This window comes from Giraffa tippelskirchi, chromosome 2 (genome assembly GCF_054371585.1).
Source record: "Giraffa tippelskirchi isolate mGirTip1 chromosome 2, T2T-mGirTip1v1.2.pri, whole genome shotgun sequence".
In the NCBI taxonomy this organism is placed as follows: Eukaryota; Metazoa; Chordata; class Mammalia; order Artiodactyla; family Giraffidae; genus Giraffa; species Giraffa tippelskirchi.
Window position 1 is genome coordinate 40,853,223 of NC_137276.1, and position 26,506 is coordinate 40,879,728.

The window sequence follows — 26,506 nt, forward strand, 5'->3', positions numbered from 1 at the left end:
TAGTTGTGTGTTTCATTCTACCATGCAACATAATTTTTTTGATGTATTTGTTTTAAATAGCTCTTAACATTTTGTCTCTGTACTTAAACAGTCTCCACTTGGCCTCTGTATATTTCTTCCATTTATCTCATCCTTCTTGCTCACTACCCAAATACACACTTGCCCTGTGATTTCACCTCCTTCTCCTCCAATTATCTGCCAAGTATATATTGTGTGTGTTTTTATTTATTGTATTTTGTTTCTGTCAGAAGAAAGCCTAGCTGAACATTTATGTAGTTTTGGCCTGGGAAAAAAACTTGATACCATTGACACAAAATGGTAACTGAAAACTACAAAGAAATAAAAATGATAGAAATTAATACTTGAATATCAAATGCCTGATATATGTCAAAAAAGACTCGAAGAAAAATTAAAAGGTGAATGACATGTAGAAAGAACATTTCTTACAGTCAAGTATGTAATAGAAATAATAATACTGATTGTTATTCTACAATGTTTTATACTTTACAGATCCACACAGTTTATTCCAAAAGACTTCATAACAGTCCTGCAAAGAAGGTAGAAAGCAAGGTTTCTGAGCACAGGCACTAAGGACAGATCATTCTTGGTTGTGGGCCATTGCCCTGCTGAGTAGCACCCCCCTGGTCTTTACCTACTGGATGCCAGGAGTCTCCCGACCCCCACCCTCACCCATATTTTGACAACCGAATGTCTCCAGACATCACCAGATATCCCTGGAGGACAGAATCATCACCAGTGGAGAACCACTGCCAGAAAGAAATAGTATCTCCTTTTTCATAAGCTGGGTGAAACTCGAAAAAGTTAATTATTTTGCCCAAATACACCCCTCCCCTAAATGACCTATAAACCTGACAGTTACAGGACACTGCCATGAATGCTTTGGGTAGAACACTAACTGCCATCAAATGGATTGATTGTGATTTTTCTAAGCCAGCTGTCCTCTATTACAGACATGTCTGAACTCACTTTCTTCTCAGTTGATTCAGTCATGATTTCAGGCTTCTTTCTTCCCCCAGAAGAAAAACATGCCATTATGAGTTTCAAGTTAGAAATACACATTGAGAAAATTTTACAGCACATGCCTCACTTTTTTTTTCCCCCAAGGGAGATTGAGTCTATCTTAATTTGTACAGTATTTATGAAAAAAGCTATTACTCTTATTAATCAGACAGCTAATATACCATCCAGCCTTTATGATCCACCTAGACACATAGGAAACACTGAAAGCATTCTCTCTTTATAGAAGCAAGATAGCAGGAAAGTTAGTCATATACTGGGAGGTAAAAGCAAAGTTGAAGACACTTTGATTATATGACGAAAAATACTTCCAAATAGACTTGAACTTCTTTTGAAGCTTTGTGAGTTACCTTAATGATCTGACAGTGTGTGGTCTTATTCGGTGCAATAAGTATCAATTCTTTCTTTCACATTATCATCCTTTCCCCATGTCTGAAAAAATACTGGATTCTCTTATTAATAATTCTAAACACAGACACTTCAAACGATTGATCAACAACTGTGTCTAAGCAGTGTTCTTCCTCTTTTCAAACTGCTTCTCAGAAACAACAAAAAAAGAAAAATGGAATTGTTTCATGTAACACGTTGCCATCTGTGTGCAGACTGATAAGAGGAAAAGAGAATATTTGAAAGTCAGGGGAACATAGTTACAAAGCATACCTTCCATGACATACACCAGTGACCGAACATCTCCTTCTTTGATGATGCAGCTGTCTTTGCCGTACTCCACTGGGTACATACAATCCGCAGTCTCTTGGGTCTGCTACAGCTCCAAGAAGAGCCTGTGCTCTTCATAAAGTTATTGTCAACGATGGCCTCCTTTATGAGATCCTTGGACCTGTGGTAAGAGAGAGAAGATTTACTGGCGCAACTGACAAGTGCTTTCAGTTTGTGAGGTTGAGGACCTGAGAACAGAGTAATTCCATGGAAGCAGGAAAGACCTTGAGAAATTTTCCTTTAACTATCACTTAATGAATATGGGACCAGCAAATAAGCAAAATTACACAATTCCATTTTGTTTTAGGACCTTTTTAAACCCAAAGATCATGGGCAAGCCAGTGGACAAACATTTTAAATGGAAGCTTGCAACTTAGGTAAAGAATGAATAGGAACAAAATACAACAAAATTTTATAGAACACACAGTATTATTGCCATGTTTATATATTATAAAAGAATATCACGAAGTATTATACTGCACACAATTATAGTAAAACACAATTTGTTTATTTTGGGGTGCCTCTTCCACTAGATGTTATGCTCCATGAAGGCAGGGATCGTCTTTATTTTTTTTCTCTAGTATATGCCCAGTGTCTACTATGTCAGTTAAAGTACAGGTGTTCAAGAAGTATGTTGGATAAAAAAAAAAATGGTATAGAATTGATACTTAATTAACTGTTAGGAATAACTGGTATAAATGTGATAGTTGAATATTTATTTCTTCAAGCAGCTTAAACCGAGGTAACCAGGCCGACTGGCAGATAAAACTCTATTGAGCAAGTTGTTTTACACAACATGGCCTTCTTTATGAAGAGTGTTAATGACATAGGATGATTTATTATACTATTTTCAAGTGAAAAAGCAGGATACAGAATTGTTTTTAGAATATGAAAGTATGTGTGTGTGAAATGTAAAGAAAATAGGCTTTCACATTAGATATATTTGAGTCCCAGTCCTAGTCCTGACATGTATTAAACATTGAGCAGGTTGTTTTACTTTTCTAAATTTTCATTTTATGACCTGTAAAATGGTATTTAAAATTGCCAGCCACCAAAAAGGGCTTGAAAAGATGCTCAACATCTCTAGTCATTAGGGAAATGCAAATTAAATCCACGATAGATATCACCCCTATGGCTGTCAGAATGTCCATCACCAAAAAGACAGGAGATAACCGATGCTGGTTTGAATGCAGAGAAAAGGGAGCTCTTGTGCACTGTTGGTGGGAATGTAAATTGGTACTGTTACTATGAAAAACAGAATGGTGATTCCTCAAAAAATTAAAACTAGAGCTACTGTATGGTCCAGCCATTCACTTCTGTGAATATATCCAAAGGAAGTGAAAACAGTAACTGGAAACAGTATCTGCATTACCATGCTCATAGCAGAATTGTTTGTAGTCGCCAAGACGTGAAAACAACATAAGCATGCCTGATGAATGAATGGATAAAGGAGTTGTGGTGTGTATAGGTATGGATACACAATGGAATGTAATTTAGCTCTAAAAAGTGAAAAAATCACCATTTGTAACAATACAGATGAATCTTGAAGTCATTATGCTAAGTGAAATACATCAAATAGAATGACAAAGACTCTATGATCTCAAAAAACTCATAGAAGAGATCAAATTTATGGTTACAAGAGGTGGTATGTGGGGGGAGGAAGAATTTGAGAAAAGATGGTCAAAAGGTACAAACTTCGTTATAAGAGAAATAAGTACTAGTGACATAATGTACGAAATAATGACTATAGTTAACATTACCATATAATACATAAGAAAGTTGAGAGTAGATCCTAAGAGTTCTCACCACAGGGTAATTTAACAATTTTTTTTCTTTTTATTTTACCTGCATGAGATGATGATGGATGTTAACTAAAATTATTGTGATAATCATTTCCCAATATGTAAATCAAACCATCATGCTGTTTTGTACACTTTAAATACATATGGTGATAGATGTCAATTATTTCTTAATAAAACTGGAAAAAATACATGAAGAGTGGTAAAAATACAATGTTACTTTGAGTAAAGGATGGGTGAAAAGGTGGTGGTAGTAACTGCAGTTGGGGTAACAGGAAGAGTAGTAACAGAGTGTACAGTCATGACTTGAAACAGTATCAGAAGGAAATAAGTAAAATGTTGGCATAGGTTGCCTTTGATGACATAATTTTATTTTTTTCTTTATTTTCTCTATAAAATTTTCTAGAATGGGCATACTGTTTTTCTTTTTTAATATGGAAAACTCTTATCAAAGGTAGTTTCTGAAAAGTAACTGCTATGAGCAAAAGTAAGAATAATGATATACTGCTAATTCAAATAATGACTTAGATACTTAGTATGGTTGACTGCTACTGGTATATTCAATACTACTCTTTTCAATAGATTCTGTTTCACATGGCCTGTGTCTAAATGCTAATGATAGGAATTTTCACTTAATAAATGGATAGTGATGGATGGCCCAGTGGTTAAGGGCTTCAGAACAGACTCTTCAAAAATCTTTTTTGTGAGAATTTCACTTTAGTTAGAACAATTTAGCTGCATGTTTCCTTTTATGTTGGTTTTGTTTTTTTAGTTCCAACTTGCTAAAACTTTATTTCTCCTGAGGCAAAGAGTTGTTTCCCTTGAGTATTCAACACAAGATGTAAAAATTTGTCCCCATTTATGATTTTCATAAGATATCCTTTCTTAATTATCTTCACCATTCTTATTTCTTTTTTCCCAAGTGCCTTATGTTTTTGTGTGTGTTTGTGTGTAATTTTCAAAACAAAAATTGAATCCACACTGTATTATGGTGCAGTGACGGTTTTTGAAAATGTGGAGTGACTAGTAGCACAGTCTAGATGCTTATCACCCAGCATTGACAGCCATCGGCTTTCCGTGATTCTTGTTCCGTCTTTGCCTCTGCCCTACTTTGTTCAGGGTCAGGGGAGGCAGAAGAGGGAGCCAAAGCAAACTTCGGACATCATTGCCATTTCCTTCCCAGTACTTTGTTCTCATGTTTGTTGTTCGGTTATTTAGTTTCTGTCTGTTGACCTTTCTTTCTCTTGTTACTGAAATAACCCTTGGACTGTGCCCTGGTGGCATGATGCTCCTCTGGAGGCATTGTCCTCTGCATGGTGCTTGATGGGTTGGTCTTCAGGGATCTCGAGAAGGACGGCACTGTTGGTGTGACATTCATGGTCCAGTTACTAGTAGGACCCAGAGGTATGCCTGTTGCCTCCTTAGCCTGTGGAGTCAGGTATGCGGCTAGGCCTTTATTGTGTGATGGTATGTTTAGAAGAAGTAGACCCAAATCTAAGTCATAATGATTTGTATTATTTATTAAACTCATAGAGAAAGCATAGCTTAGAATAAAACTGTCTAAAGGATTGTGTGTGGATCCTGTTTTGTTTCTTTAGTTACCTAGACAGGAAACTGTTGATATTACAATTTAATCATTTATAAATTTGCCATCCTTTGGATACTGTAGTGATCTGTGTAACATTTCACAGTTTCGGAAGGTTTGTCATATTCAAGTCTTACAATAGCATTGTGAGGGAGGAAAGATAAGAAATTTCTGTTCAATGAAGTCAACAGAGAAATTGGAAGATGAGAGACGTAGTCATTGACTTGACTTGAGGTCTTATGTCTTCTTGCCTAGAAGTCGTTATGCTTTGGATGGTTTTTGAGTTGCTTTAGAATGTGTTGTGAAATTGGAACTTGCATTTTCCTTTATACTTACACATTGTTGTTTTAAATGGTTGGGAAATTTGCACCACCTCGGATGAGGTCTTGGAGATACTTGGGGAAGGCCATACTCTTACTGGGGCTTATTCCCAAGCAGGGCCGGGGCAGCAAGCAGAACCCTTGTGGAGCTGTTTGATTGCCAACATCAGCGTTCCTCCCCATGACACGGTCTCCGCCTCTCTCCACTGTTATCCCAGACCCAGATTCCCATTGCCATCTTTACCTTCATGCACTGTTACTTTTGTGACAGAGTAGATTTCATTTGAGCCTAAGATCTCTGAAAATTTTCCTGGGGACTAGAGATATTTGATCCAGTAGAGAAATTATTCAGACATACCTTCACTCCCTTAGGAATTTGTGCAAGCTCCAAATATCTCAGTCCCTCCAAAAAAAAAAAATCTAGATGTGAATGTTCTATTAGCTTAAATTCCCTGAGGGAATACAGTGATTCTTTAGAGTTGATGCTTTGTTCAGAACATTTTTATAGTAGCAGTCTAAAAATGTATATACTTATTTCTCCCAGAGATAACTTTTTTTTCTTTCACCAGTTAAAATTGGTTTCCTGCTAAAGTGTTTTGCCTGCTGCAGGTGTCTTTCGTAAAACATGATTTATGCATTTGATTTATGGACATTACACACATATAAAGTACCAAATATTTTGAGGAAGAATGGAACATAATTTCAGTGCAGATATTTTAACCCATGTTTATTATTCAAGGAATTCTTTGTATAAAATAGATTAATTTTTTAATATAATTTTATTTAGTCAGTTAGTTTTGGCTGTGCTGGGTCTTCATTGCTGCATGGGCTTTTCCCTCTAGTTTCAGAGAGTGGGGGCTATTCTCTAGTGGTGCGCTGGCTTCTCATTGCGGTGGCTTCTCTTGTTGCAGAGCACAGGCTGGAGGGCGTGTAGGTTTCTGGAGTTGTGACTCCCCAGCTGTAGCGCACAGGCTCGGTAATTGTGGCTCATGGGCCTAGTTGCCCCATGGCATGTGGGATCCTCCAAGATCAGGGATCAAACCTATGTCTTCTGCATTGGCAGGCAGATTCTTTACCACTGAGCACCAGGCAAGGCCAGTTAATCAAATTTTAATATGATATCATTTTGAAACAAACAGTCAAGGGAAATCCAGCTAAAATCAGGGGGCTGTGTATTATGGAAGATGTTAAGCAATAGGCAGTACTGTTTTCAAACATTAAGTTAGTCAAAATGGTTGGTTAACCAAATGTTTTTATACCAAGGTTCTGGTCTTATCAAATAAAAAAACACACAGTTCTGCAATTAGCGCATTAACCAATATGCAAATGGTACAGTCAGGATAATTACTAAAGTGCTTAGAAACAGTTGTTTATAAAAACAAAAAAAGTCTTCATACAAAGTCTAATGAGATACAGGGTTTGTGGGAGGTTTTATGTTTTGTGGGCACAGCTGGACTGAATGGTTCTGCAAAATGGATGTGGGCCCCCAGATTCAGGTAGATATGAGAGGGTTTTTATTTGGGGGAGTCAGTGGTAGCTGTGTGCAGGATGGGTGGAGGTGGGGAGAAAGTCGCCCAGAAAGACTTAGGCTCTCATGAGAAACTGCTCTCACAGCCTGATCTCAGCTTTGCCAGTCTTTGCTGTGTGATCTTGGGCAAAGCACTGGTTTTGATGACCCCAGTTTGTTTAAAATTTAAGATTCAGCTAGAATCTGACTTTTACATTGGAGTGCTTGAATTCCCCCATATGTGAGGTGGTGGGTCGAGAAGTGTGAAGTAACATGATAAACATATTTCTTAAAGATTTGAGCAAAGACAGTGATTTTTGTATGAACATAACCCTTACTATAGAGCAAAATATAAAATTTACGTGTACCTTTAAGGTCAACTAAACATAAAAATTGTTCCTCTTACAGAGTCTGTGCATCCAGAGTTTTGGATGGTTATATTTACTCTCTCTCTCTCTCTGGCAACAGGAATCTTGGGAGGAAATGTTAGAATGATAACTGATATCTTTGCCAGTTGCTAGATGAAATCTAAAATCTTCTCTCACTCTTAGTGTATACCGTTTCTCTTATAAGAACCAATCATGGTCACCTTTCCTTGTCAGTTGCCAAGTGTTTTTGTTCTGCTGTTGTCGTATGTGACTTAAAGTAGGCAGAATAATTCCTACTATATTGGAAGACATAGACTCATTTGCTTCTTTCATTCTGCAATATCTGTGGAGTGACGGCTCTATGCTAGGCCCTGTTTGGACTTTTAATAAGTCCATTTTCTCCATTGTATGTTTAACTCTGTTAGTATTTTGAGTAGACAATGCATTCATATGGTTTCCAGTTCAAACGGTAAGAAAGGATGTACGGTGACAAGTGTACTTCCCATCCTCGCCACCCAGGTCCTCCTCCTGGAGTCAGTTGCTATGACCATTTATTTTGAAGCCTTCAAGTGATGTTTTATGTATAGATTTGATATGTTAACAAATAGGTATCTGTCTCCTTCCCTCCCTCTCTTTTAGACAGATGATATTATACAATACAGGTAAGTCCGATCCCTTTCTTTTTCTTTTAACAATTAGATTTGCATTTTTTTTTAAAGTCCTGAAGGCTGAACATCAGACTGTTAGAGCTAGTTATCTCTGATGGATGTGGTTGAGGAAGCTTGCTTGCACTTCCTCCCTCCCTCCCTCCCCCTCTTCCTTCCTCCCTCCCTCCCTCCCCCTCTTCCTTCCTATCTAACTTGAATGTACTTCTGTATCATGCGAATCTCTTTTAAGGGAATATATTGGTTTTATAAGAGGAAAAGTCCTTTTTGAAGAAAGAAATAGCATAAGGTAAATAAGTTCATGCAGTTCAGTTCAGTCGCTCAGTCGTGTCCGACTCTTTGCGACCCCATGAATTACAGCACGCCAGGCCTCTCTGTCCATCACCAACTCCCGGAGTCTACCCAAACCCATGTCCATCGAGTCGGTGATGCCATCCAACCATCTCATCCTCTGTCGTCCCCTTCTCCTCCCACCCCCAATCCTACCCAGCATTAGGGTCTTTTCCAATGAGTCAACCCTTCGCATGAGGTGGCCAAAGTATTGGAGTTTCAGCTTCATGCAGACAGGTGTAAATCAGTTATTTGGTCCTTCTAATAGCTCCTTAAGACTTGGCACCTGAGGGAGTAGTAATATGGGTGGGGAGAGCTTTCTGACCTGGGCAAGGGAGCACTCTGAAAGAATCCCCCAGTAACGTTCTCATACTTTTGCTCAAAGGGTTGAGGAAAGTGAGCCTGTGTGGAACTTCCTTCTCTAGGAAGTTCATCCCCCATGTGGCCCACACTTTGCAGATGTGACTGGTGTTCAGGACGTGCAGGTGGCGACCTGGAGCAGGAGGGGTGCTCAGAGCCTGGGAGGAAGGCAGTGTCCTCAGCTCAGGCTCCACGGGAATCCTGCATTGGCTCCCAGCAGATGGAGCCAGGCTGGGGCAGAGGGTGGAGGGAGTGGGAGAAGCCTGTGTTAGTTTTAGGTGTCTCCAGTGGGTGGGGTGTTTGACCCAGAAGTAATGTAGCTGAGACCACAGGGAAAGAAGAGAGAAGAATTTGTCAGTCACAGGGCTTGTGGCAACAGTGCACCTCATCTTAAGGAACTGAAAACACATTCCAGAGTCTTCTGTCAGCTTTTCTCTGTGGTTTGAAGGGAAGGGACAGCATCACACTCGAGGTGCATCGCGTAGTGTGGAGCACACAGGGGAAGGAGCCCGTGTTGGAGCCCTGCTCTGGCACGTGACCTTGACCACCGGGCCTTACTTCCGGGCCCTCAGCCCTCACCTGTCAACAGGCATTCTTAACCCTTTTTATAGGATTGCTTGGATTTCAATGAGTGTATAGTCTAAAAAGCTTAGGTCCTAGTAAATTCTCATTGATGTTAGCTAGAAGGTAGAGCAGGGAGGTGAGAGAGCAAGTAAGTACTGGACCTTCCATCTCACACATGGGGCAGAAATGTGCTGAGAAGGGACCTTGGACTCGTGATCCCGCTTAGTTCTCTGCTTAAACCATCCTCTGAAAATTCAGTGCTCTTCATTGTCATTTATAGGTCACATGGTCGTCGTCCTGGCCTGGGAGCCAATGCATCAGGCTCCATCTGGCAGATTGGTTTTTTCAGAGAACTGCATGTGCATTTTATTTGAGCTCTGTGGACATACAGGTTCCCACTTTGGCATAGCGAGAAGTTAGATGGCTGTTAACATCCTAGTCTCTAAGGTATGGATACTGTAGAGGTCGGCTAGTAATAACAGTATCTTATAGAAGGCTGATTTTCTAGTTATCAATACTTTAACACTTAATAATGCTCTGATACTTTTGTAATCAGTATTTTGCTCTATGAAGTAACACAGTTCTTATTGTTACTCTCTCATGTCTGTGAATAATGGCGTGGCTTTCAAAAGCTGAGGTTAAATCCACAAAGGCTGTGGTGCAGTAATTACTTCTATGATCCTTCATATGATCTGAGAAGTGTTTAAAAGTCCAGATGCCCCCAGGATTAGTTTTACGTTTATTTTCTGGTTTCTTTAGGGTTAGGCTTATTTTTTAAAAGGAAGAATGTATTTTAACTACCATGTGTTAGGTATGTTAGAATTCCTTTCCTATCTACACCCTAGTGTAACAGCAGAGGCAGCTGCAACCAGTTTGATGTCATGTGTCAACAGCCTAAAAATCCCTGCAAGAGATCCTGGCAAGCAGAAGGTAGTGATTTTACAAGAGAAGATTAAATAAGGGAGGAGCCTCCATGGCATGGAGCAGGTAATTGACTCTTGCATCATGTGATTCTCTGCCGGAAATCAAGCACGGATGTCTTTGGGTTCTCAGGCCCCACTTGCAATGCTAGTTTCTGCAGGGAAAGATGAGATGAAATAAAACGGATGTGCTCTTTGTTCTTCCATGCCTTTCCCCCAGTCTGACATCTTTCCAGCCTACTCCTACTCCCACAATGCTCTAACTCACTTTTTCCCCCCTCAGATCTCAGATTTCTTTGTCTTAAGCCATAGTGCTTGTTTTACAGAAAAATAGTAACTTACTTAAAAAATAATAGTAGTGATTGATTTCATGGTACATGCATAAATTCCAAGCACTAAGTACTTTACTTACATTATTTCATTTCATCTTCTTTTCATCTTGTTTAGATTGCTGTGTTTGGCGTGGCCTTTCTATATTCTGGTAGATTGAAGTTCCTCTTTATTGTGGAGGTTCCTCACTGTGGGTGGGGTTGGGCGGGTGGCTTGTCAAGGTTTCCAGGTTGGGGGAGCTTGTGTTGGTGTTCTGGTGGGTGGAGCTGGATCTCTTCTCTCTAGAGTGCAATGGAGTGTCCAGTATTGAGTTTTGAGATGTCTATGGATTTGGTATGCCTCTAGGCAGCCTGTGTCTTGATGCTCAGGGCTATGTTCCTGCGTTGCTGGAGAATTTGCGTGGTATGTCTTGCTCTGGAACTTATTGGCTCCTGGGTGGAGCTTGGTTTCAGTGTATATGTGGAGGCCTTTGGATGATCTCTTATTAATTAATGTTTCCTCTGGCTTTCAGTCTTATTCTTGCAGTAGCCTCAAGACTTCTCCATCCACACAGCATTGATGATAAAACTTTTAGGTTAATGGTAAAAAGATTCTCCACAGTGAGGGATACCCAGAGAGGTTCACTGAGTTACATGGAGAGGTGAAGGGAGGGGGGGAGTTGAGGTGACCAGGAGGAGAAGAGGGGGACTCAAACGTGGAGAGAGCAGTCTAGCCAGTAAGCACTTCCCTCTGTGCTCTCCACAGTCTGGGACCCTCAGAGAGGTTCACAGAGATACATAGAGAGGGGGGAGGAAGGTAATAGAGGTGAGCATGAGTAGAAAGGGAGGAATCAAGAGGGGAGAGAGAGATCTGGGCAGTATTCTGTTCCTGAAGTGTTCTCCGGTACCCAGAACACCCTCAGAGATTCACAGAATTGGGTTGAGAAGAGAAAGAGGAGGGTGGGAGATAGAGGTTCCCTGGGGGAGAAGAAAGAGTGTCAATAGGGGGGAGAGAGTAATCAAGCCTGTAATCACACTCCTGAGTAAAAATGGGTCCTAAAGATTGGGTTCTTAAATGTACAAAATTGATATCAAATATGTAAAACACAGATTAAAAATCTAGAGTAGAGGTTAAGCTCTTAAAAAATACAATATAAAAAAAAGAAAAAAGAAAGCAAAATCACAAAAAGTATAAGATATATGTATGCAGTTTGCTTTAAAAATAGGGTTTTTTTTTTTGCAAGGTAATAATGGGTTATAAAAATGAAAATTAAAGGTGTAATAGAGGACTTAAAGAAAAAAGTAAAAAAAAAATTAAAAAGAGAAAAAAAATGATAATAGTAAAAATATATCCAGGACTTTCTCTGGAGCTGTTGTGAGCAGTGTGGGGTCTGTTCAGTTTCAGATAGAGATCCTTGTTCCTGCTTACACTTTTCAAGATCTATAGGCCTCTTTCAATGCAGTCGGTGTTAACTACAGGGATTTTAATCTGTTGGCCTGTCACTTCCAACGCGCTTCCCTCTGTTTATTTGGTTTCTGTTTGCAGGTCTCTTCAGTATCTAATTTCCGCCCGCCACAAAGGGGCGGAGGTGGTCTCTTTAGGTTCGCTTGTTCAGTCGTGCTGTGGGGAGGGAGGAACACTGCAAACCTATATCACTGGCGTGTGTGTGGAGAGCTCGCAGTCATTTCATCTTCTTTATAACAGCTTCGTAACAACTTCACAAGCATTTTTGTCTTGAGTGGACACTGTGGAAACCGGGGAAGTTAAAAAAGCTTGTCCACGGTCACGTGGCAGGAACTCATAAAATGACCACTGGAACCCAGGTCTCCATGCCTCCAAAACTTTTGTTTTTAATTTGGATTTTACCATAACAATAGCTGCCATTGGTTGAAGGCTTGTTCCCAGAACCACCGCATAGAAAAACAACTTTCTTAAAGAATCATGGTTCTCATTGCCCCAATATGATGTATAAAGGTCATGTAATTAACTCTTGATAGGACTACTGAATAGGACACAACATCACTTCTAGGTATTCTTGCCAAAAATGCATAACTTTAATCATGAAAACATCTGAGAAACCCAAACTGAGAGACATTCTACAGAACAACCATTTCAATTCAATAGTATTAAGGTCATAATGCACGGAAAGATTGGGGAATTGCCATGTATTGGAGGAGATTAAGGAGATTGTGGGAATAGAAAGAGGAGATTGGGGGAAAATTGGTGAAATTCAAGTATGATCTGTTTTTAAGTTAATAATATAGCAATGTTAATTTATTGATTTTGATAGCTACTGTGATTAAGTTGTTAATACAGGAGAAATGTTGTGAAGGGTATACCTCAGTTTTCTGTTCTATTATTTTAACTTTTATATAAATCTACAGTTATATCAAAATAAAAAATATTTGAAGCCATCTGAGATCAATATTGTATATTCTCGGTTTAGAGATGAGGACACAAAAATTTAAACTGTGAGATAACTCACCTAAGATCATACAAATGGTAGTTATTGTTAGTGAAGGAATGAGGAAGAATTCTAACTCAGTCTTGGAGATTTCCAAAGCTCATTTTAATCACATGCTTTATGGCTGCCTCATGTTTAAATATGTGTTCAAAACATTAGCTAAACTCCATCCCTGTTAGACAGCCCTTATACTAGGAAGGGAAAAAAAAAAAAGCAGCAACTTAGTGTCTGTTGAAAAAAAGCAATGCATACATTTTGTTACTATTATGAAATTACATGATAAATTTTGTGTGTATATATGGAGCAATATTAATAGAGAATTTTATACTTAAGGGAATTTTAAATCAAAGTTATATAAATTTTTACCAACAAAAATGAAAACTATTCATTATAAAGCTCTTCTTATTTTTTCAAATAATTTCTACATCCTATATCTCCAAATTAAAAATATCATGTTTCTGTCTCTTCTTGCTACCCAGCTCTCTCAAACTTTTTTCTATAAATGTCATTGCACAGTGAAGCTAATACTGTTTAATGCAAAAGATCCAAGAAGAAAGCCATATTTTTGTCTTATTAAAAGATTGATATTTTGGGGAAAAAGTGGATAAATTGTTTTAAAACTTAAAGCCAAATAGGAGGATGCAAAAAAAAAATAAAATCCTCTGTAAGTTTTAAAAATCTTGATAAAACATAATTACAGTGGAAGTCTTTTTAAACTTTAAAAGAAGTGGATCAGTTGGCTTTGTTCAAGTCTAAATAATTTAGTGATAAATTCTGGATAATTCTTTGATATATAGAATTGTGGCACTATTCTATTGCTAAAGATCTAACTTGAGGTCGCTTAGTTTCTGAGCCTCCATGTCCTCAGCTGCAAAATGGGTACAATAAACTTATCCAAAATTTTTGCTTAAAGAATTGGATAATTTTATAGTTTATATACCTTCACATAAGAGATTTAAGCATTCTTTTTTTTTTCTTATTTAGAATCTATTGTACTCTGGATTGTAACTCCCAAAGTTATCTTGCTTCTAAAGACTTTGACCTTTGTTGTTTTGATTTACATGTGTTAGGTGTTTCAAGGAAAGTCAGAAAACAAGTTTCTCTTTGCCAAGACATTACACCAACCAGCATGTTGTGGTACTGTTTTTTAATGGTCATTTGATAAAACCAGAAGCTCATAAAATGAAGCCCAGAGTGACAGACCGAGGAAATTTAGTTTGGTAAAACCAGAGCTATTTCAGGGGGTGCTTTAAGAGGAACTCTTAACTTGGATCTGTCTGCCAAATTTAGTCTGTCAGCTAGACAGTTTCTCCTCTCAGTTTCTGTTGATAATAGAGGACATGGGGGTGTGTCTGAAGGTTTTTAGTGGGGAGAGGGAAAGTGTGTGAATTGGGGGAGGGCATCCACTTCTAAAATAGCTATTTATTTATTATAGCCTTTTATTGATAAGATATATGTCTGAATCACTTTGTTGTTCACCAGAAGCTAACAAAACATAATAAATTACTATACTTTAATTGATCAATTAAAGTACTTAGTTATCAATTAAGTGGTTTGTTATACTAGACACTATTAATGATTAATTCCACTCCATTCGTTCATTCATTCAACAAATATTTATTGAAAGCCTATGCTGTGCTAGATGTTATACTAGTCCATTGAAGGTTTTAGGTATGACTGTTTATTTCTACTCAAGGTTTGGAGTATTTTGGAATAAAAATTTTCCATTAGTTCACAGATACTTCTTGGGACTTCCCTGATGGCTCAGATGGTAAAGCATCTGCCTATGATGCAGGAGACCTGGGTTCGATCCCTGGGTTGGGAAGATCCCCTGGAGAAGGAAATGACAACCCACTCCAGTACTCTTGCCTGGAAAATCTCATGGACAGAGGATCCTGGTAGTCTACAGTCCATGGGGTGACAAAGAGTCGGACACGACTGAGCAACTTCAATTTCACTTTTCACTTCTTTGAGTATTATGGGTCATATGCACTAATGGATTGAATGGGGCAAAGAAAGCTTGCCGGTGATGTCTTTGCTAGAGTATATGTTGTTGTTAAGTCACTCAGTCGTGTCCAGCTCTTTGAGACCTCATGGACTGCAGCACTCCAGACTTCCCTGTCCTTCACTATCTCCCAGAATTTGCTCAAACTCATGTCCGTTAAGTCGATGAGTCCATCCAACCATCTCATCCTCTGTCGCCCTCTTCTCCTGCCCTCAGTCTTTCCCAGAACCAGGGCCCTTTCCAGTGAGTCGGCTCTTTGTATCAGGTGGCCAAAGTATTGCAGCTTCAGCTTCAGCATCAGTCCTTCCAGTGAATATTCAGGATTGATTTCCATCATGATTGACTGGTTTGATCTCCTTGCAGTCCAGGGGACTCTAAAGAGTCTTCTCCAACACCACAGTTTGAAAGCATCAATTCTTTGGTGCTCGTTATTCTTCTTTATGGTCCAAATCTCACATCTGTACATGACTACTGGAAAAACCATAGCTTTGACTATATGCACCTTTGTCAGCAAAGTGATGTCTCTGCTTTTTAATATGCTGTCTAGGTTCATCATAGCTTTCCTTCCAAAGAGCAAGTGTCTTTTAATTTCACGGATGCAGTTGCTGTCTGCAGTGATTCTGGATCCCAAGAAAATAAAGGCTGCCACTATTTCCCCATCTATTTTTTCCCCATCTATTTGCCATGAAGTGATGGGACCAGATGTTGTGATCTTCATTTTTTGAATGTTGAGTTTTAAGTTTTCACTCTCCTCTTTCACCTTCATCAAGAGGCCTTTTAGTTCCTCTTCACTTTCTGCCATTGTGCTGTGCTTAGTGGCTCAGTCATGACCGACTCTGAGACCCCATGCACTGTAGCCCACCAGGCTCCACTGTCCATGGGAATTCTCCAGGCAAGCATACTGGAGTGGGTTGCCATGCCCTCCTCCAGGGGATATTCCCAAACCAGGGATCAAACCCAGGTCTCACACATTGCTGGCGGAAACTTTACCATCTGAGCCACCAGGGAAGCCCCTGCCATTAGTGTGGTGTCATCTATATATCTGAGGTTGTTAATATTTCTCCTGGCAATCTTGCTTCCAGCTTATAATTCATCCAGCCTGGCATTTTGCATAATGTACTCTGCATGTAAGTTAAATAAGCAGAGTGACAATATACAGCCTTGCCATGCTCCTTTCCCAATTTGGAACCAGTCCGTTGTTCCATGTCCAATTCTAAGTGTTGCTTCTTGACCTGCTTACAGGTTTCGCAGGAGGCAGATAAGGTGGTCTGGTATTCCCATCTCTTTAAGAATTTTTCACTGTTGGTCATGATCCACACAATCAAAGGCTTTAGCATAGTCAATGAAGCAGAAGTAGATATTTTTCTGGAATTCTCTTGCTTTTTCAATGATTCAACAGATGTTGGCAATTTAATCTGGTTGCATATAGTATGAGGGAATTGAAGTTTACTAAGATTAAGAAGGCATGCACAAGGAGTAGGTTTGGAGAAGAGTTGGAATTTGGCTTTTGGACTTTTTAGCCTAGTTAGACAGGAACCATGCTGTATGCATCCCTGTCTCCCAGGATACCCAGGACAATGCTTTATGCATAGTACACACTTAATTAGTGTTTGATTTTATTTGGATTCAGTGATTCAGCTTTTATTAATATGTATGTTTTTCAGTCCTTGGCTCTTCAGTACTGGCTTTGTTTATGCCCAAAAGAAAAGCTCATTATGAATATAAATAGAAAATAAATTTGAGCTGTGTTTTCAGTGAAGTTGATGTGCCTTGCACCTTGCCAGAGTGCTTTGTTAATAGGCTCTCTGAATGCTGATCATCAAGTTCCTTTAATGAACTAGATCTCTGTAATACAGACTTAACTCTTTACAAAAAGAACTTAATTTAGGTGTGCAGATCTTTTATTATGTGTGCGAGTTGATTCTTGCAGCACAGGTGTAGAACATAATCAGATGTGGATTAGAAACCCATGGGATTGCCGCTGTTATTTTATGGTAAGAATGTAGTTTTCAGAAATACTTTGAAGTGTCATTTTGGGCATTTTAGGGGAAAATTTTACCTGCCCTCCCGCTTATTGAGACACTGAGAGATTCTTTTGTCCTAGATGTAGTCTATCATTGTTCTTAGTCATTTTTCCAGTTTCCATCTTTGTGACTGGTGTTTTATATCTTTACAAATTAAATCCCTATTTTCCCCTGCTCCTCTTTCTCTTTTATACAGAAATAACTTGTGACATTTGAAAGTTAAATTCTTTGATCTCACATTTTACATCTTTAGATCATTTGACAGGATTTTGAAATGCTTTTAATGGGCTTTGTCACCTTTTCAGGTATGATAACACAATGTTCTCATTGTATGTAAAACTGACATTTTATCAAATGGTTTAGGTATTAATGCATATAGAATTTTGAAAGAAAGATGAGACTACATGATCTGAACATTAAGAAACACAACTCAGAACAGTGATACTTGTAGTTCTATTTTAGTGGCCAGGGCCTAATAAGGAGTGAGTAATTAGGGACTTGCCGTCTCCATGCCATTGCTCAGATGTGCCTGTGTTACTATTCCAGCCAGTGTCTCAACAGCTAATGCAAATTAATGGGAACAGCGCATCCAAAAAGGATCTGGGAGTCGCACCTTCAGAAGCAGTTGGGAAACATCTGTACGGTCTCGTATTTAGTCTCTTTCCCACTGTGACACTTAAAAATCTGATTAAACATACTACTGGGAGGGTAACTTTGAAAAGTATGAGGGGTTAATTTTAGGTAGAAAATGGCTGTGTATACAATTTGGGGGAAAAAAACAAGTATTTTTACTTAATTCATTATCATATAAATATGAAATTATAAATGTTTGAATACTTTTGGTTTTTGTGTTATGGCATTGACTCTGCATTTTCATTTAATTTGGTCATAACAAAGAGTAAAAATTAAGGAACCTCTCTGAACCTTCTCTTTAGGCATAACAACTGGATAGTGATTCCTTTTCTATGTTTAAGGAATTAAGTTCCTACCAACAGGGATCACCGTTATTTTCTTCTTGTATTAAAGAAAGTCTAAAAGGAAAAAATGGTATGATTAAAGGAAGTATGTTTTTCCATCTGAAAAAAATCCTAGCTGTATTTCTTTTCAGGAGATTATATTTTAAAGTAACTTTGATGAAATGGTCTATAGGTTTATTCCTTTTTTTTTTTTTTTAGTTAGGTGGGAGTTGTAAAGAATTATTGAGAATGATGTGGTCAGCCTCAGATGATGAAGAATCTGGGTTTAACATCTGTGTTCTTAGAATCAAATACAGTCAACTGCCTTCCTTCTCTAGTATTTTTTTTTTTCACTCATGAAACAGATACTAATATTGAATGACTACTGTGTGCTAGCTCCCAAGGATACCATAATGAAAAAAACACAAGAGATCTTGGAGCTTCCATTTTGGCAGGGCAGAAAGACACTCAGCAAGTAAGATGATGTCAATAAGAGGATGGTCATGAAAGGCTTGGTGAAGAGATGACATACAGGAGTGGAGGCCTGAAAGTTGAGTGTAAGTCTATAGTGAAGAAGGAGTAGAGTGCGAGTGTTCAGATAGTGTTAACAGCATGTTTCAAGGCCCTGGGGTGGTTGGAAACTGAAAATAGACTAGCATAGTTGTTGTGTAGTACACAGTGGAGGTACTTGGCCATACAAAGGCAGGACCAGTCTTACAAGCTGTGTAACAATTAAGTGTGGATTTTATTCCAAGAGCATTGGCAAGCATTGCAGGATTTCAAATATGGGAATCACATAGTTGAAGAAGTGCTCTTTGCTGCGCCATGACAAATACACTTGGTTTGGGCATAAGAACATCATTGAGGAGGCCATGGCAGTAATTTAAATGAAATGTAGTCTTGGCTGAACTATGGTGGTCGTATGAAGTAAAGAGAAGTAAATGGATTTGTGGTACAATTGGCAGAACTTGAATCCTTGGTGACGTTTTTGCTGTTTTAAGTTATAGTTCTTTTTCATCTTTGCCAACTCAATCACTGAAGAATGGCACCTTGCTATTATATATTTATTTATTTTTTAACTTGTGAGATTTAAAAAAAAATTTTTGTGTGTGTATGTGGCCTATTTGCAGTTTGGCCAAATCATTGTTTAATGATTTGTTTAAAATGATTAATGATTGTTTAAATGATTGATGAATGATTGTTTAAAATCATTTCCTTAACTGATTTTTAAGAGCTCTTGATATTTGTGATCTATGACAAATGTAAAAAATATTTTGTCTTGTGTTGTTTTTTAATTTCATCTGTGGAATATTTTGATTGATATTTTTATGGTTGTTTAAAGCTGTGTTTTATACATTTGGTGTCACGTGTTAATGTTAAGAGATTTCAGAAATGCATGTGAACATGCGTTCAGTTGAGATAATACTTTATATATGACTTATTTTGAAATTAGTTCATTATAACATAACATAGTAATATATGTTCAAGGCTTTTTAAGAACTAAGAATTTATTTCACCTGATGCACAATAGCTTTAGCTGTGCTTGTTCAGATCTTTCAGTTTTATCATGCCTTAAAAAAGTTAACTAATTTAATAACTTAGGTAAACCTACATATTTTTACATCACTGATTTAGTTGCAGGATTCTAATTTTGTTGCATTAAGTTATAGTTAAGGAAGCCAGAAAACAAAGCCTATTACATTTCTATATAAACCAACAATAAATATTTAAGTGATTGTCTTAAGGTTAGTGCTTCTCATAAACTGTGTTCTTTAATTGTAGGCCGTTGCACTTCTTTGAGGTCCTGCACCCTAGGCATAGTCTCATTAAGGTGAGATTGCAGAATAGCCCAGATACGCAGTATGTTTGAGAGACTGTGGAAATGGCCATGTTACTAATTGTAAAGTCACTTGAGCCACGTTAGAATCACATGGGTAATAGTGTAAGGAGCCTCAATTGATGATTTAGAAAACAGGGGTTCTAGTTCTTGCAGTTTCACCCGTAGATGTATTGCTTAGGTGTAGGGTCTCTGTTGGAAGATGTCTCTCAAACCCTTCATAGTTTGGGAAGGGTGCTGAGTCTGTAATTTCATAGGCTTTCTGCTGCCCCCTGGTGGTATTCTACCTTAGTCCACAGCTGGAACTTTTACAGATGCCTTTACAACCTGAATCTGTGTTCCAGTGCTGACTGGCTTGATGAATGAGGAGCATCCCTTTTGTGCAGCTGAGCTTTGGTTCTGCTAACCATTGGCCAATTGATAAAGAAGCTCAGTGAAGGTGAACCCTGGAAATTTGGGAAATTACCAGATCGTTGGAGCCAAGCAGACAGCCAGTGATCACTAGACAAGAGTTGACCAGTTGATGGGTATTCATTTTTAAGAGTTAGTATAATTAACTCTGGCTAGGACTGACCACAGGATGTGCATTTAGGTGCCGTCAATTTAGAAGTTACCCCTTTAGATCACCTCTAGCCTGAAAATAGTTAAAACTCACCTAGCTCTTTCTCCTATCTGGGCCTGTGTCTTGTTGCTAATTCTACAGTGTGGTATTGGTCACCAGGGTCATGTTCCTTATATTAGCTTTTCTTTACTCTGTGAGTCACATATTTTTTTTATTAGTGTAGATTTAGAAGAGATTTGATAGATATTTTTCTGAGAGGGAAAAGCTTTCGTTTTCCAGCCAGTGGGGATTTCTGATCCTCAGTAGACTATAAAAAGTTGTTTCACTTTAGATCAGGTTTTTTATTATTTCGCATTAATCAAGAAATTGTGTCTTCTCTTGACCTACTATTAATCTGTTACCAACACTAGGCAGTCCCAGTGTAAACACCAAAGATGTACTTTAAATTTGTGTTTTGTTATTACACATGGGGATCAGGGCCCCATCAGGCTTCCAAAGTCTGTAGATTATTGAAAGTCGTGATGCTGGGCTTCTCTGGTGGCTCTGTGGTAAAGAATCCGCCTGCCAGTGAAGGAGATGCAGGTTCGATCCCTGATCTGGGAAGATCCTACATGCCACAGAGCAACTTAAGCCCATGAGCCACAACTACTGAGCCTGTATTCTAGAGCCCGGAAGCCTGTGCTCCGCAACAAGAGAAGCCACTGCAACAAAGAACAGCCCCTGCTCACTTCAATGAGAGAAAGCTCACACAGCAATGACAACCCAGCACAACCAAAATAAAACAAAATCAATTTTTAAAAAAGTAGTCTTTGGGGACTTCCCTGGTGGTCCAGTGGTTAAGAATCTGCCTTCCAATGCAGGGGGTGTGTGTTTGATTCCTGGCCAGGGAACTTAAGATCTCATATGCCTCATGGCCAAAAAAAATACAAAACATAAAAGCAATATTTTAACAAATTCGATAGAGACTTAAAAAAAAAAAGTGATGCTTCTGTTTAAAATTATTAGCACACATCTAACTAAAACTTTTTTTTTTTTTTTTAACAATTTCTAGGTAGTGGAAGCATTCTGGGAGAGAATCAATTTAGAAACTGAAATAGTAAACCTTCTTGTACATTTTGATGATGTATGAAATGAGAAAAATACATTTGAAAACTGAACTGCTTTAGAAAATATAGGGATATGGTTATCGTTTAGAAAATACATCTAAAATTTATGATACTGTTACTCTCCAGCAAATTTTTAGAGTAGCGACGGGACAAAGGAAAAGGACTTTGAGCTTCTAAGGGAGGCAACGGTGAGAAGGCAAATACATGGGCAAACTAATAGTGGAGAAGGGTTAGTGTTAGCAGGGTTTGTTATATAGAGTCCGCCAGCACCATCTCTGGGCTGATGCGTTTTTAGACTCTTAAAGTTGTCTCCAGTGACTAAATTCTGTCCTTCCTTGTAGAGTAAGAAAAGGGAATATGTCTACTAATTTATGCCCTTAGTTCAGTTCAGTTGCTCAGTCGTGTCTGACTCTGCAACCCCATGGACTGCAGCATGCGAGGCTTTCCTGTCCATCACCAACTCCCAGAGCTTTCTCAAACTCATGTCTATTGAGTCAGTGATGCCATCCAACCATCTCATCCTCTGTTGTCCCCTTTTCCTCTTGCCTTCAATCTTTCCCAGCATCAGGTCTTTTCCAGTGAGTCAATTCTTTGCATCAGGTGGCCAAAGTATTGGAGTTTCAGCTTCAACATCAGTCCTTACAATGAATATTCAGGACTGATTTCCTTTAAGATTGACTGGTTTGATCTCCTTGCAGTCCTACTTTTGGGCAAGTAGGGGGATACCAGAGAGCTTTTTCTGAATCTGCTTCTGTTGTTAAGCCCATGTTTGGATGCCCAATGAGGCCACACCAGATTATTGAAGTTTGAAGCTCAGAAAGGTTTATTGCAGGTCAAAGCAAGGATAACAGGTAGTTCAAAAAGCCTGAACTCCTCAGTTCAATTCAGTTCAGTTCAGTCGCTCAGTTGCTCCGACTCTTTCTTTTCTCAGAGAGGAGTTTTTATAGGAAAAATTGATTTGGGGGGCAGGGGAACTGCAGGGTGTATAGCCCTCCTCTGGTTGGTTGGTGTAAGCTAACAGGCTGGTATTCTTGGACCCTCAGTCATCAATCTTCTGGTTCCAGCCAGTCTGGTGTCCACTGTTTGAGCCCAGCCTGAAGTTACCATTGTCAGCCTGGGGTGGGGGCCCTACTTCCTGCAGAAGAACTCAGAGATATGTATCAAAGTATTATGCACCTCCCCTGAGGAGGAACCAGGACCCTGCCCTATCCTGCACTATTGTTTCTTCCTGTATTCCCCAATTCCCCTGATTAGTAACTGTTTGAATCTGCCCTTTGGAGCTCAGAGTAGCTCTAGGAACCTGAAAGCCTTTTTCCTACAAACAGGAAGGTGACACCGAAAGGCTGTTGTGCCTGGGAGGGCCCCATAGCATCCCACTTGGTTTCACTTCTTCTCAGTTGCCTTCAGCTCAAAATAATCATTTGCCAGAGTAGTATATTGTGCTCCTCTTCAAGACCAGAACATGATCTTTGTGCTTTCAGCCTGCAGTGGTCCTGGGACAGAAATCCCAGTCAGGAATGTCAGGATGGAGATTGGCAGTTGTGGTTTGAGGTATGTGCATACTAAGTCACTTCAGTCATGTCCGACTCTTTGTGACCCTGTGGACTGTAGCCCACCAGGCTCCTCTGTCCATGGGATTCTCCAGGCAAGAATACCAGAGTGGGTTGCTGTGCCCTCCTCCAGGGAATCTACCCTAACCACGGATCTCTTATGTCTGCCTGCATTGGCAGGCGGGTTCCCTATGGTTTGAGGTAAGGTGGAAGAGAACATAGCCAGGGTGGGGCTAGAGCATTCTTCAGGATTTCGTCTCCCTAAAATTAAGAAATAAATTAGTACAGAATAATAATAACAAACATTCTCAATCACTATTCTTGAATATGTGCTGGACTCTCAGTATAGGAATTCATAGCCCTTTGAGTTCTGAAAAATATTCTTAAATAATTTCTCTGGTTATAACTTCCTCATTTTTTCCTATGCGCTTTCTTGAGCTCCTACTAGTCACATACTAAACTTTCTAGATGACTTTTTTTTAACATTTCTTAGCTTTTCTCTCAGTTTTCCATCTTTCTGTCTTGTTCTGCTTTCTGAGATATTTTTTCCAACTTTATTTTCTGTTGAAATTTTCATATTTACCATGAGTTTCCAAGACGTTTTTAAAAAAAAAAAAAAGGATTTTTTTTGTTACCATTTTGTTCTTGTTCAGTGTTTCTTTGAGAATGTTCATAGTAGTTTTTCTTAACATTATAATTTCCCTGCTTAGTGTGTTCTTCCAAGTTCTTTTTTGTTTTAAGCTCTGGCTTTCACATTTATTAGAGTTTCTTCAAATGTCTATTAATTTTTTTGACCCACTCTTATTTTTTAAAAAGCACTAAAAATGCTGTTTGAAAGCACTTTGCAGGAGTGGAACTTGTTTGCATGGATTCCAGTGCAAGATAATCAGTGCTCTTTTCTCATAAAGTGTCTGGAGTTCCAGGGGTGGGGGACGTCTGCCTGGACGTTTTCATCCTGGCTCCCAGCAGGCTGGGTGTTTAATGAGGTCAAGGATTAGGACAGGTCTGGCAACATCTGTTTGTAACTTTTATTCAATCCATTGTAGTTGGTACGCCACTTTCAACTGTGTTCTGTCCCTTTTCTAGCAACTCTCCATTTCCCTTTTCCAGACAATAAACTTCCCGTCCTCTCTGGTGTTGGGGAGAGGTAGTTTTTCAACTGTGGGAAGTGAGAATCCGAAGGTCACTTTTTCAATGGTTTTTCACCCAGTCCTGTTTTTAGCTCCACCAGGACTGAAGCGACTTCACTTTCACTTTTCACTTTCATGCATTGGAGAAGGAAATGGCAACCCACTCCAGTGTTCTTGCCTGGAGAATCCCAGGGACGGGGGAGCCTGGTGGGCTGCCGTCTATGGGGTCACACAGAGTCGGACATGACTGAAGCGACTTAGCAGCAGCAGCAGCACCCGCGTTTTGCGATATATCGATGCCTCAATTCCGCATGCTTCTAAGGCCTCTTTTAACACAGGCTGCTTTTCATTTCTCCTACTTACTGGCTTAGGGTTTTGTTTTCTTGGGTTTTCTCTCGGCTACCACTAAGTCAATCTACTTCCCAACCTCCTAAATTAGTTGTCTCTTGTTCTCTTTGCCCTTTTCCCCCTCCTTTTTCATCCCTGTATTATCATTTCAGGAGAGTTTTAAGAGGCAGTGGAAATTAATGTGTGTGTGTGCGCGCTCAGTTGTGTCCAACTCTGTTATCCCATGGGTTGCAGCCCACCAGGCTCCTCTGTCCATGGGATTTCCCAGGCGAGAATACTGGAGTTGGTTGTCAGTTCCTTCTCTAGGGGATCTTCCTGACCCAGGGGTTGACCCCACGCCTCCTACATTGCAGGTGGATTCTTTACCACTGTACCACCTGGGAAGCCCCTAATGCCTATGTTTAGTTAGATGATAATATATTTTTAAAAATAAGCTCCATCTTTTGATGGACTGGATTCCACTTTCCACTGCTTTTCTGCCTAGAAAGAGTGTACGGGTGCTGGATTGCTTGAGTTTAGGGGATGGAAAAAATCTGTCAATTGCATTTAAACATATACTGTATATTTTTGCTCATTTCCCCTTCTGTTATGACCTCCCTTTAACCTTTTGCTTTCTCCCTTTCGTCCTGAGGTATTAGCCCACCGCAGGCCAAGGAGAGAAGCTGTGATTTTCCTGTATTTTCTTTCAACACACCTGTCTCGTCTTTTCTTTTTTTCCCTACCATGTCTTATTCTTTTATTAATGTTTTAATTCTTTTTTATATCATTAGTGTACTCACTTAACCGCCTCTTTAAACTTATTTTCTCAAGCTCATGTTGTTTGTCATACCTGCTAGGTTTACCTCATGGTGGATTATGTCCTTGTATGATTTATACTTTTCAGTAACTTGTTTATCCCTAACTGAGATTGCTTTTTCCATGGGAAACCTGTAAACTCTTGCTTGTTGAAGAGTCTCTAAGGGTCTGTTGTGCATTTACTTCTCTTTTGTAATTTACATTAATTTCTTGAAGTTTCTTTAAAACAGAAGATAGTAAAGCATGGCCTCATCTTTTTTCCTAAGCCAGTGACTTTCTTCACAGCCCTCATTTATGATAGATTCAGAGGGATGTGCAATCTTTTTAATTCCAGCTAAACAAGCAGTCCAGTGGAACGGTTTTAGTTCTTATTTTAAAAAAGCAGAATGGGAAAAAAAGAGGAATGGAGTGAGGTGTGGTGGAAATAAGAACCTGGGTTAGCTGTTCCCAGGCTTCTTGAGGCAGATAGATCACCATTTTGCACATCAGCTGGACGTGAGAGCTGATGGAATTTGGAAACATCAGTTATGTCCCAACAGTCTTGAGTGCTGCCAGATTGTGTCCATGTCCCAGAACTACAGATTAACTTGATGAATGTTATAAAAATAGCCCTGCTGTTTCAGACCTAGAAAGGCAGTTCATCAGTTGAGTGGGAATAGACTCTTCAGAGATTTGGTAATTGTGTTCTAAGGATGAAAACCCAGGGGAAACTATCATGATTAGTTGTCATTAGTGTTATTCAAAGTTTTCCTTACTGTAATGACAATAAGGCAGAATTTTCACAAGAGTTTTACATTTTGGCAGTAGGCTGGAAAGATGGATACTGAAGAAAATCTAGATAATAGAAGAGTTGTCATTCTGGTGGTTTGTTGTTCTCTAGATTGATAGACAGTATCTGAGACCGGAATTTTTTTATGTACTTAGGTTCAGATTTCAGCTTTATCCTTGTCAGTGGTTTGGTCATATCCTGAGACTATTATGTTTGGGGAATTTGATGGCTTTGGAACCTAATTATACACAGAGGGCAAAAGTTCCAATTATTTACAGAAATCTGCAAGCCCATTTCATATTTTTAAAGAAAGCAAATGTAGAAAGCATCTATTTTCGATTTTGCAATGCTACCTATGCCTTTAAAAACATAAAACATACTTGAAGGAAAAACAAATTTTTTCTTTCCTAAACACAAGTAATGTGTCTTTATCAAGGAAATTAGAAAACATTGGAAAAAATAAAGTCGAAAATTATTT

The 26,506-nt window shown here is 39.0% G+C and overlaps 1 protein-coding gene and 1 non-coding gene across 18 annotated transcripts in view; both read left to right on the forward strand.

The window, feature by feature from the left end:
- Positions 1 to 26,506, forward strand: part of SGMS1 (sphingomyelin synthase 1) — a 330,821-nt gene that overhangs the window by 253,319 nt on the left and 50,996 nt on the right. The window lies entirely within an intron of this gene.
- On the forward strand, positions 14,700 to 14,771 carry TRNAH-AUG (transfer RNA histidin (anticodon AUG)). The gene has a single exon. It is a non-coding gene; the product is annotated as a tRNA-His (tRNA).